Below are 11,862 nucleotides of genomic sequence, written 5' to 3'. Positions count from 1 at the left end.
AAATATCATGATGCCTTCCATTCACAAAAAGATGAGGGGAATTATTTGGAATATATACGTTAACCAAAGATTCAAAACCTGGGCAAATTCTTTGATAAAACAGATTTTTGGGTGATCTTTCTAAACCTTAATATCTCAACACGGTATTCATGGACCAAAGGTAGCTGACATAATGCTCTTACAGAGACAGAAATCAAGGCAGAGATGCTACTTTTTAAGTAAACAAACTATGTCAACTTTTGGCCGCCTATAACAGCACAGATAGGAAAAACCCATGCACGCTATTTTATTTTCTGATCTTTAAGATCCTTTTTTTCAGTAAACAAAAATATTAGGGACAATGTCTATGGCTTTTTTTCCCCTCAGATGTTATTCCTACAATCACCTCCAGTGAAATCAATTTAATCTTAACTACAAATGGTATTCACCACTGAAGCTGGGGTGTTGATGGGAATTAGGATTTTTAGGAGAATGCAGACCCATATTTCCCTTAACTCCTTAGTGCAACAAAGCACTGGAGGATTTGGCTGTTAATCCTGGAAAAATGACAGCCATAAAAAATGTTGACTCATCTCACCAATAGATCTATAAAACCACCATTAGGTTGTTATCACTAGGAACAACACTGTGTGGGTTGTGCATGTGCAAATGAGCACAAAAGCACAGCTGGTATTTCTAACTCTGTCCAACCCAAGAGATATATGATCTCAGAAGTATCTGAGATAATTACACAAACTAAATCAAACCCAAATACTGAATCCCCAAGTGAAAAAATCTTTAATATGTGTCATATATAACTATTGAACCATTTACTTTCCATCTGTGTACTCTCTAATTTTTCTTGTCACATATTCTAATTATGAGTGATACTCATAACAAAACACGTGTTTACACCTCTTCATCCACCACTCCAAACCCTGCTGAGAGAGTACACAAACTTGTCTCTAGCATCCTGTCCAGAGTGATCACATAATAACTCAACTTGTAACTTGAGCAGGCATTAAAACAGAAAATTATTCTGTATTGCAATGAACATTGCCAAAAAGTATTTTGCATGAGCAGAGTGGATACCACACAAGAAATTGCTTTTTGAATAAATGCTCTTTCTTTCACTGGTTTGCCACCACATGAGGAAAAACATCACTTTTCTCACATATTACATTTGAAGATGGACTCCATTCAGATAGCATGCAACGCTTATAATTGCAGCTTTAAATCCAGACTGGAGCTAACCTTATTACAGTGCATGTAATTCACAAGTATTTTGACAATAGTGACAGTGAGAAAACCTCTTTTCTAACATAACAACCCCTATTGCAGCATTCCATCTTTCCACAATGCAGAACACAGGCTTTTCAGCCCAAGAGGGACTTGGAGAATTCTGTGAAGCCTTATGCATGTGAGAAGAGGAATCCAAGGCTGGGGAGATGGAAGGAAAGGGTAAAAAGTTGTGGCAGTGCATACCAATTCAGTTGCTAGAGCTCTGTTTATATTAAATGCAACCCTGCGAGCAATTGACTCATGAGTAGTTCTCATGTTATATGCAAAAAGTAATTAACAGAAAAAGCAGGCTGTGCATAAATTCTTCCATAATTCAAGTTGTGAAAATATCAAGCTCAGTGCTGAGTGCAATACAGCTTATTTTGCTTACAGTCATCATTCAGTTTATTTCTTTACAACTATTTTTTGAAATATTTTAAAATCATGTATCAAGAAGCCTGTTCTATGAAGGTATATATAATAGTACAGGGCATAAATGCTGCAAACACCTTTGAAATATGTATCCGCTGTGATATCTGTGATATACACATACTCTACAAATAACCACTGCATGTTATACACCTATATTTACATATTTGTAAAAACAAATGCATCATTTTGTCTTGTTTTCTCCAAGTCATAATCAGAAGATGTACTATCACAGAGTGAACTAAAGCCTGACCTCCGAGTGACTCACTCCAGCTGCTGCTGCTGCTTAATCAGTACTAGCCTTAGTCAGGGGCCAGTTCTGCACTGAGATATTCATGCAGGTCATCTTCTAAAGGCATTAGGAGTCACTAAGAACAGGTGACTTTATTTGTAACTAAGCCTGAGAACTGAAATTATTCTATGGGTTAGGTTGCTTACATTTTTCTCTCCATGTGTGTTCCACTAGGCAGGGAGAAGGCTCTTGTTTAGCACCTCTAAATAAAGATGCTGAATAAGTGACAGTTTATTTATGAAATACCATATCATTTGGTATAACTACAGCTGGCACAAAAATCCCTTAAACATATGTGATTGTTTGCAAACGTGTCCAGTGAAGGTGAAAACAATAATATGTTTTTTCTTTAACCTTTTGCACCTGAAAATGTTGAGTGTAAATCACAAAGTTTTACAAGTTAGATTCTTTCAAATACTCTGCTTAAATTATGCGTAGAAAATATACATTATATTATAAGTACACACATAAGCAGTTTTTGTTGTATTGCCTGTTTTGTAAATGAGAGTTGTTCATACAAGGGCTTAGATGCATTTTCATAAAACAGCAGGGCTCCCTCTCTGCTGTTACTTAAAACTGGCTTTAGGGCTAAGCTGAAAGGAGAATTGTTAAACCACAGATAAACCATTTGCCCTTAGAAATGTATTCAGGGACAAGTGAAGTGCAAACCAGTTAGGAAGGCTGAGAGGCAAACTCCAACTCTGCCCAGCACTGGGGCAGGGCACCCAAATGTGCTCTTGCCTGCAGAGCAGACATGTTCCACTCTGCTTTGCTTAACCCAGCTATCTGCAGCATATCCCATCTGCTGTCCCAACTTTGTCACATACAAGCCTGACACCGGGCAAATAAGAGGGTTGGTGTCCCTCCCACGTGGCTGCTTGAATCACCTGCTGGCAGAGCAGATGGGATTTGTTGACAGCTTGATCCCACGTAGACTACCTACCTGACAAAGCTGGGTCTGAGGGGGTTCGTCGGCCATCTGAGCACAAAGCTGCACTTTAGCCTGCAGCACTGTGTATGGAGACTTTTTTTCTGACTGAGCAATTCCTTTGCAAAAGATACGATTTTCCTATGGCCACATATCAAATGAGTGACAGAGCTGGAAACAGAATCCATGAGTCCTAGATCAAAGTATCCTAATTTATAACTAATAGAGATAGAAAGCCACGATGGGAGGATGAGGGTGCCTCTGTCAGCCTTCAGAGAAATTCTTGCTGACAAGAAGCAGTATTTCACTATTCAGTGTAAGTATGAGTTTGATTTCTAAACAAACAGACACTCTGAGAAATTATTACTTCAGAGTCCCTCAATATTTGCATGTTTTCTGTCTCCACATCCCCAGCAGTTCAGCATGTCATTAGAGCATTGCTGATTTTAATGACTGGTTGCCAGAAAATGGTACAACTGGGAGAAAATGAGGAGCTGGTGGTGCTGAGTAAGTTACTGCTATTTACTCACAGGGTGGACATGGAGTCACAAGCACAGAAGGTGCACAAGTTCAGGCTGTCTTCCTTCCTTCATCTTACAAGTCGGTGCTTCACTTTTAACATTATTTGGACAGCTCAAGTCTCAGCAGTAAGTCTGAAATGGAAAAGTCAGCATTTCCAGGGTGCAAAAGCCAAAATCCATGTAGGAAACAAAGTGTCTTCCATTGAAATAAAAACGATGCTGCTAACTACAGCAGCAGTAAATCAAAGTTGGGACAACTTAAAGCTAGTATCAAACCCAAAAAGTTTCATAGAGAATCAAAGATCTAACTACTTATATAAACAGGAGGTGTGGATTTTATATATCTATACATCAGTATGCAAGTGCATGGTGAAATTATAATTTTATACACATTAACATTCAGTAAATTGTGTTATTTAGTTTATATACATAAACCATGTTGTATTATAGTACCATATTGTCATGACATCCTTATATTAAGCAGCTGCTCCTTTCTTTACTATGAATGGAGGCATAAAGAACAGATGCACTTCTGAACCCATTTTACTGTGGAGTGCATCATGACTGTTAGGTTAGAGGGGGAAAAAAACTTATGGACAGTCAAGAACCAGTGGTCTGAGAAGCTGCCTCCATCAATAAGCAAGACAGCACTTCAGAGATTATAAAGTACTACATAAATCTTCCAAAAAACAGATAAGAAAATGAGCAAGGTCATTAATCCTTAATATTTAACTCCTCTCAACACCACTGAAGAAATACTCTTTCAAAGAGACTTAACTATAGCCAATGAGTAAAATGAATCAATATAAGCCATAAAAGAGATGACCATATAGCGGGTGAGGGGAAATTCTGACAGTTCAGGAAAAAGAGCCAGAGAAAACTGTGAACTGCAAAGTCCTGCTGTTCTGCCCAGGCAGGTGAGATGGTCTCTTGTAACAGGTGATACTGATTTTTATCCTCAGATAATTAGGAGAGTTAATATGTTTCTAACAATAAATGTGGGTTGAAAATAAACTCCATAATTGACAATCAGTCTTTTTTCCTCTGAGTACAAAGTTGTCTTGTGTGATACAAATGACACCACAGAGCATGTCATGAAATTGTATCCAAACAGTCCCTGAGTATCAGCCATTAACCTTCAGTCAGTGGACCACTGAGGTCAGGACTGAGGATTTATAATCTAGCCAATTTACACCTATCTCCCTGCAGAGTCAGGACTGCAGAGAGGCCTCTAATCAGAAGATATGCAACTACAGAACCTTTTACGAAGTTATTAGGCCCAATTAAAATTCAACTCAAACTGCACAGTTTGGCCTGTCCACAGACCAAGCTACATTTCCTAGTCAGCTGGAGGTAAACTAAGGCTACCTGAACATGTTTCAATCAATACTGGTTTTCAGCAGGAAATTTGGGGCTTGGCTAAGCAAAATTTCATTAAAATTATTTGCTGCAAACAGAAAAGAATCTGCTCCTGTCAAAAGCTGACTACCACAGAAGTTTTCATTTTTCCAGTAAAGGAAAACCACTTGAAAATATTGTCATGAAAATCCAGTCTTTCCGATATTCTTGTGCCCCTATTCTGGACTGTGAGGTGGGCCACTGAAATCTCCCAAGCTGTGCCACAGACCCAGGATGCACAACAGGGGCTCAGTGAAAAACTGTGGTGCACCAGAGAATGAGTATTGCGGTCTATTAGCCCACCCGCACAACGGTGGTGAAAGGAGACATCTAAACTACATCTACTATGTAGAAATACATCTCTTTTCCGCCAAAGTTTTTGCACAGAACACATACCATCTCCTCAAAAAATCTTATAAATGAGTAAAGCAAGTTGGTCAAAGACACAAGACATGCTGTTGAGGCAGAAGAGTGCAAAATTCCTTCTCAAAGGACCTGATCCAAATCTGTTAAGTCAATGAGACTCTTTCTATTAGAACCAACTGGCTTTCCATGTGATCCCATGCAGCAAGATGGAAATTTTATTCCTTTAAAAAAAAGAGCAGATTAAAGAGCATTTCCAGTGAAAGGGCCTTCATACTCTCATATTACAGAAGTTGTATTTCTGCTCTTTAACCAGAACTCCTGATAGTTTACTCTAATGTAGTGTATTTCACTCCATGCTAAATTTTTTAAACATTTTGATGGACAGAGGGGAGCGCAGAAGCTGCACAAGTGGTAGTTCCTTCTTTGCTTGAAAAAGAACTATTTGCTTTTCAGTGCTTGAGCTGCAGTAGGTGGAAAGTAATTTAGACCTTGGCAAATCAGGAAGAATCCACCAAATTACTGGCGGCTTAAACCGCAGAGTACTAGACAAGCCCTGACTGCTTCAGGCCACTGCCCACCATTTGGCAGGGCTATGAAAGGATTGCAAACTTACAGCTATCCTATTTCTTTTTTATAAGACCTTCTTATAGACTTCCTGCTGAAGAGTAAGGGTGCTGGGAAGCAGAATAAAGCCAGGAAGACATGTGGATTAGCATCAGAGAGAGAACAGCCAACAGAGGCAGGGGCAGGAGTGAAGTTAGGAAGCAAAAGCAGTAAGAAAAGGATATCAAAGAAAAAATAACCAGCTACCCCTGGCAGCCTCTAGATGCCACTGAAGGAGCCCTGCCCAGTTTTACATGAATGCATGCCTGAGGAATAGGCCCATGGATACCCAGAGGCAAAGACCTTTCTGCAGGGTTTCTTCCTGGGTGGGAGGACAGAAGGCTGCATCAGAAACAGGCTCACCAAGCTATGTACAACAGGAGCTTCCCCGCACGGGTCATAGCGCTGAAAACAGCCCACACGTGACTTCACAATTCTAACTAGGCATGGCACAGGGGAACGCAAAGATATTTCTGTGTCTAAGTTCATTGCAGTCTTTGGCTTCTCTCCGGAGGCTACCAGCAAGGTTACCAGCGACTGCCAAGTGTAGCAATGGTGTCATTATGGAAACACCTGTCCACGGGACCACAGCGATACAGCTCACCCCCAAAGGCCGCCAAACAACAGATGGTAGCAACTTTTGATCGCTACCAACATGGACTGGATTTGAACCAGTGAGTTAGAAGTAAAAATACTTCCAGCTCATTTCTTATTCCCTTCAGCTATTTTTTCCCCTGCTAACATTATACATTATGTATTACCTTGCATTAAGTCCTGGGGAAGGACTTGATTAAAAAAACTACAACAACCTTCTCCTTACTGTGTAATACAAAATAGAATTGGCAAACTTGGATGCCTACTGTTTACATTTTACAGTGAGAGGGCAATTTCACACTGCCTACTACTGACGCTGCAATATTTCCATACCCACTTTTTGTTTGTTTGTTTGTTTTAACTCAGTTCATGCCAGAATTAAAATGAGAAGACTCATCAAAAATGTCACGTCTTCTCCATTATAAGGAGTTTGTGTCAGCCTTTTGTTTGCATTTTTGTTGTGTTATAACATCAATCCATTTACAGAACCAGGTCAGCTCTGTGGCTGGCCTAGATAAAGCAGCAGGGATCCATCCCTCACCCGGTCCCTGCTGCCCATCAGCCAGCCTGTGCCTGTGCCCCTGCCCGGGTGACTTCTCACTCCACATGCGGTTGTAGGTCTGGCCCTGCTAACCCAACCGTTTCCACCAAAACTGCTCAAGGCATGGGATTTCTTTGTATCTAAAATCATTCAGCCCGCTCTCAACCAGACATCTTTCACCATCCGCAGAAAGTCAATGAATCAAAGGCGAAGCAGAAAGCTAAAAGTTAAAAGCATCCAAGCGGACTGCTGAAAGCATACGTTGTACGGCAGGCATGCTGCAGTGATGTGTGGGTGGCCGGCTGCTTGTCTGGCTGCCTGCCCGCCGCTCTTCACGCGCCGGTGGTACACCTCCAGGATGCTGCCATACCATAATCAGCCTCAATGGTACAGGATGCACAAGCTTCAGGAGACGTGCACAGACCTCTTGGGTTTGGAGAGCTTTTGGATCTGTGGTTATTTAGGCTTCTATTTATGTAATAAAAAAGTGTGCTAGGGGAAAGAGAGTGGCTTTTCCATATCTCAGACATTATTACTTTGACAGAAATTAAATTATAAGCCCCTATCTATCACCACTTAGGATTGGAAAGTGCTGGAGGCTATAAACCTCCTGGGTGAAGACTTAACCCTGTGGAAAGCAAGGGCAAAATTACTACTGACATTAATAAAGCTGGGATCTCACTCTATATATCTGTGTATGTGCATGTGTGGGGCTTGCATTTTCACAGAGAATCTGGATTACTTATTAATTGACATGCAGAGACTGCGGCAAAGACTGCCCACAGTATCATCAAAGCTTATGGAAATGTTCCTAAGATTCTCGCTTCCTTTGAAACTGCCTGTACAAGCCAAACAAGAATCTCCTAAACCCAGTCTGTGTTTTGGTTTAGATATAATTTATTTGTAAAATAGCATGCTTGAGTGATTACATGCTTTTTTTGTTGTTTTCTGAGATTAATATTCATTTGGGAAAATGTAAGTAAGGGTGCATTATTCTGTGTTTTATTAAATCACATTAGTTTCTGAGCTTTAAGTGGCCTTCTCAGTTGGAAATAAATCTCACAACATTGGCTAGCAAGTTTCAGCTGTAGATACCGTATATAAGCAAACTGGCTGTGAATGCATTATTTTTAATGCAGAATTTATTATTTTGTATCTGTAATTTCTGACTTTCCCAGAAGCAAGAGGTACGTAGTTTTTTGTTGGTTTTCAAGCAAAAAATAACAATGTAAATTTTGTGCTGTAATCACTCCTAACTCATCCATTTGCTTATTCTGACATCTCCATGGAACTAGAACTGTGAATTTTATGAAATTCATCTGTCTGGGTTTTTTCGCCTAAGCACTTTCTGGCAAAGGCAGATCCTCCTGACGCTAACGACTACAAATCCTTTGGCATACATGGAAATATAACAAGTAACTCCACTGGAAATCTGCTCCAGGTAACCAAAATACTGCTTTTCTTAACATCTGCTAAGTTTCACATTAAGTTGTATCTGGGTACAAAACAATTAAAGAGAACTGATAGCTTTTTTTCTTAATACAAGCTCTGAATTTAGACCTTTGCATTTCTCTTTGTCATTCATGTCTGAATAAATATGATATTGCTTTAGAACAGACGTCCCCTGTAATATTTTTTTTCTTGTCCTGACCAGAATTCTCTTCTGCTTTGCCTTAAGATTTCTCCTAGATGAATGCCATCCCTGCATTGACTTTTCTCAGTTTGTCTCACACAGCTACAATTCTGCTCCCACACAACTCCCTGGTGACCTCCTTCTGACTGAACGGAAATGGATCCCTTTTTCCTGGTTTGCCCCCTAAGCCCTTCTCCTGCTTCTCAAGAAGCGGTGCCACTCAGGCATCTTTCAGACTTCACAGTTCACTGTATCTCAGGAGAGGGTTCATTTCAGCTAGTTCCAGCTGTTCCAGCGTAGGTATCTAATCTACAATGGTTGTGAAAGCCCCTGGAGATCCCCCAGAGAGTGAAGTATGAGCAGGGGATAATTAATCTCATTGTTACTACAACCAGATCCTGAGGTGGCCAGGTTGCTGAGGTTTATGTGCCTGTACCTTTTCCTCATGTTAAACTCCACAAAAAAGTTGAGATGTTTTTAAACTTCAAAAGGCAAGGATGTAGTTGAATACGAACTAGGGTGATGGACTTTTAGATGGAGAAAGCTGTTGCATGGCAAGGGAAGACAGAAAAGAAATAGAAAGGATTTAGTCACTGCTTTTACCCCCTGCTCTTCTCCTTGTTTCCATGGAGGGCCAACCCAGGGAGCAGTGGCAGACACTGCCTTATCCTGCTGCTTCTGCATCACTCTTCCTGCTGTCTCTCATCCCCATGGCACATGTCCTTCCTGATCCTTCCAGCAGTTTCTCAAGCTCTCCTGGAACAACAAGCCCTGAGCACCATGATGCGAATTTCTCCCTGCTTCTTCTGCTTCCCCTACTCAGTGGTTCCTGGCACCTGCTCCCCTAAGAAGGCTCTGCAGCTTCCCTTGAGTAGGGGCAATCTCCCCTCCGTTAAAGGGTTCCTCCTCATCCGCTCTCCTTAGAGGAACACCACACCACTGGGAAAAAAAAAAAAAAATTAAAAAGCCCAAATATCTTCCATCAGACTAGGATATATCTAAGACATGAAGAACAGAATGGCTCTCCTTCTCCACTGTTCACAGAGAAAGCCTATTTCATTGTGTACCTAAATTTTAGATTAACTTTAACCCAATGGTCAAAGATACTATTGCAAAGCAAGTATATAAAATAGTTTACTCATAAAATGACAGGAGGGATAACAGCTTTAGCTGTATCTACTTTTTGTAGATACAAGTGCTGGTACAATGCACAGAGCACTGGTAAAAACAAGGTTTCTGGTTTGTAGGAGAGTTTAGAGCATAAACTGTTTTACAATATCTGGGCCTGGGTTCTTTAAGAACTGTTTGAAAGCACAGATGATTTAGGAACTTCTTTAATTTATCAGCGCTATTGTCACTTTCCATTCATTGACCATGAAAACCATTGACCATGCAATAGAAATACTAGGTAGGCAACAGAAAAACTGGATATTGCACTCTGCCCTTGGTTTATAACATGGCCTGCCACTGAGTGTTTTTTTGAAGTCTTTGATACTCTAGATCTCACTGTTGGATGCTGGAAGTCCAGTGAGCCAAAGAGCAGAGATCTAGCACCTTTGCACCAACCCAGTCCTGTGATGTCTCAGAGGTGTTAAAGGCCTCATCAGCATAGATGCAGTTTTGTGGATTTGTCAGGTTATGACAGTCACAGAACTGAATTTGATAAGCTTCAGCACTAATCCAAATCTTGCCTAGAAATGGCATATCAAGCCTGCTCCTACATGCCCCCCCTATCCCAGACCATGAGAGGATGGGCATAGGAGTGCATGTCCTTGTGGGTCAGATTTAGGGCAAAATCCTCAGGAGGTGTGTCAGGCGAGAAATCCCAGGAGAGCATCCAAAATTTTCAATACCATTTTGTACCATATGGAAGCACTGAAAGAGGAAAGAATCTCACAGGCCAGCCTGTTACTATGAGTAACCAGTTCCCCTCCATTTTTTCAGCAGCATATGACTGGGACCAGTTCTTTTAGCTGGACTTCCAATTGCTTGTTCCTGTTTTAATGCATTACCCACGAATGGTGAACTGCCTCATGAAACAAGCGGTGGTAGTGTTATGCGTATTTCCATTCCATTTAATTTCTTGTGAGGAAAGAGAGAAGATAGACACCAGCACCACAGCTGGTGTGTCTCTGATCTCGTAGAGCTGGACATAAAAAATTGAGAGGTTAATCCCAGTTTCTTTCTGTGCAAAGTCCATTTCGCTTGGCTCAGAATATACAAATCAAAATCAAAATGTAGTTATAATTGGAGGAAGATTGATATCAGCTTGTAATTAAACTGTCAGGATTTACAATTGCTAGCACTGAGCTATGCAGCAATGGTTTATGACTGGCATGAAACAAGAAGTTCCTTTTACATTAGCCCAACTTGCCGCCTTTTTAAAATTAAACAGAAATCCATCCATATTTGTGTTCTGGCTTTAAAGAGACCATATATTTTGAATAAAACCCCTTTTAGAACCAGTAGGTTTCTGTGGCCAGACATAATACTTCTGTTTACTTCACCAGACTTGGTGCCTATGCTTACATAAGGACACCCTCCAAAGGGGTATGTGCACACTTTGACTACAGAGTGTAGCCTCCTTGGGAACTGTCTGTAAATGATGGGTGGACAGAACCCATCTTCCTCAAAAGCACCTCAGCAGAATTGTCCTCTGTGGATGTCATTCAGTGTCAGGGTATCTATTTGTGATTGATATGATCAATCTGTTGAACATGGTGGTGAGTCAAACTACACTCACCACCATGTTAAACCTTAAAACTAGGGCAGGAGCCAAAAAAATCAGGGTAGCTGTTTCTTATATGCCTGAATTAAAAAAAAAAAAAGTTTTCTTTTTTCCTTTTTTCTGTTTTCTTTTTTTTTTCCTTTTTTTTTTTCCTTTTTACCTCAAACGATGACAATATATCCATGACAATTTATGGGGCCTTTTTTCTAAATTGCCACTAGCCGCTTTAGTTTGTTTCCTATACACAGGTTTGCTTTTATTGATACAGATCTTTTATAAACTTAAACTCAATATCACTTTACCTGTGGTCTTTGAAAAAGATACCTGCAATGACACAAACGGCAGCTGTCTGGCCAAGAATTAATGTATTAGTAAGTATCTCAAGCCCCTTTAACACCACAAGAGGTACAGAACAAATAGAGGCAATATCAGCTTTCAAATCTCTCCATTTAGGGCGAGGGGCTCCTTGCTTACTGTGCTGAGTCAGCCTGAAATGTACCGTGTTTCAAAATATTATTATTTTGTAGGAGCGTAAGGCTTTTAAACTAGTTATTATACATTTTGGAGCT

The sequence above is a fragment of the Pelecanus crispus genome, chromosome 1, assembly GCF_030463565.1.
Source record: "Pelecanus crispus isolate bPelCri1 chromosome 1, bPelCri1.pri, whole genome shotgun sequence".
Classification (NCBI taxonomy): domain Eukaryota; kingdom Metazoa; phylum Chordata; class Aves; order Pelecaniformes; family Pelecanidae; genus Pelecanus; species Pelecanus crispus.
This window is presented reverse-complemented; position numbering follows the sequence as displayed.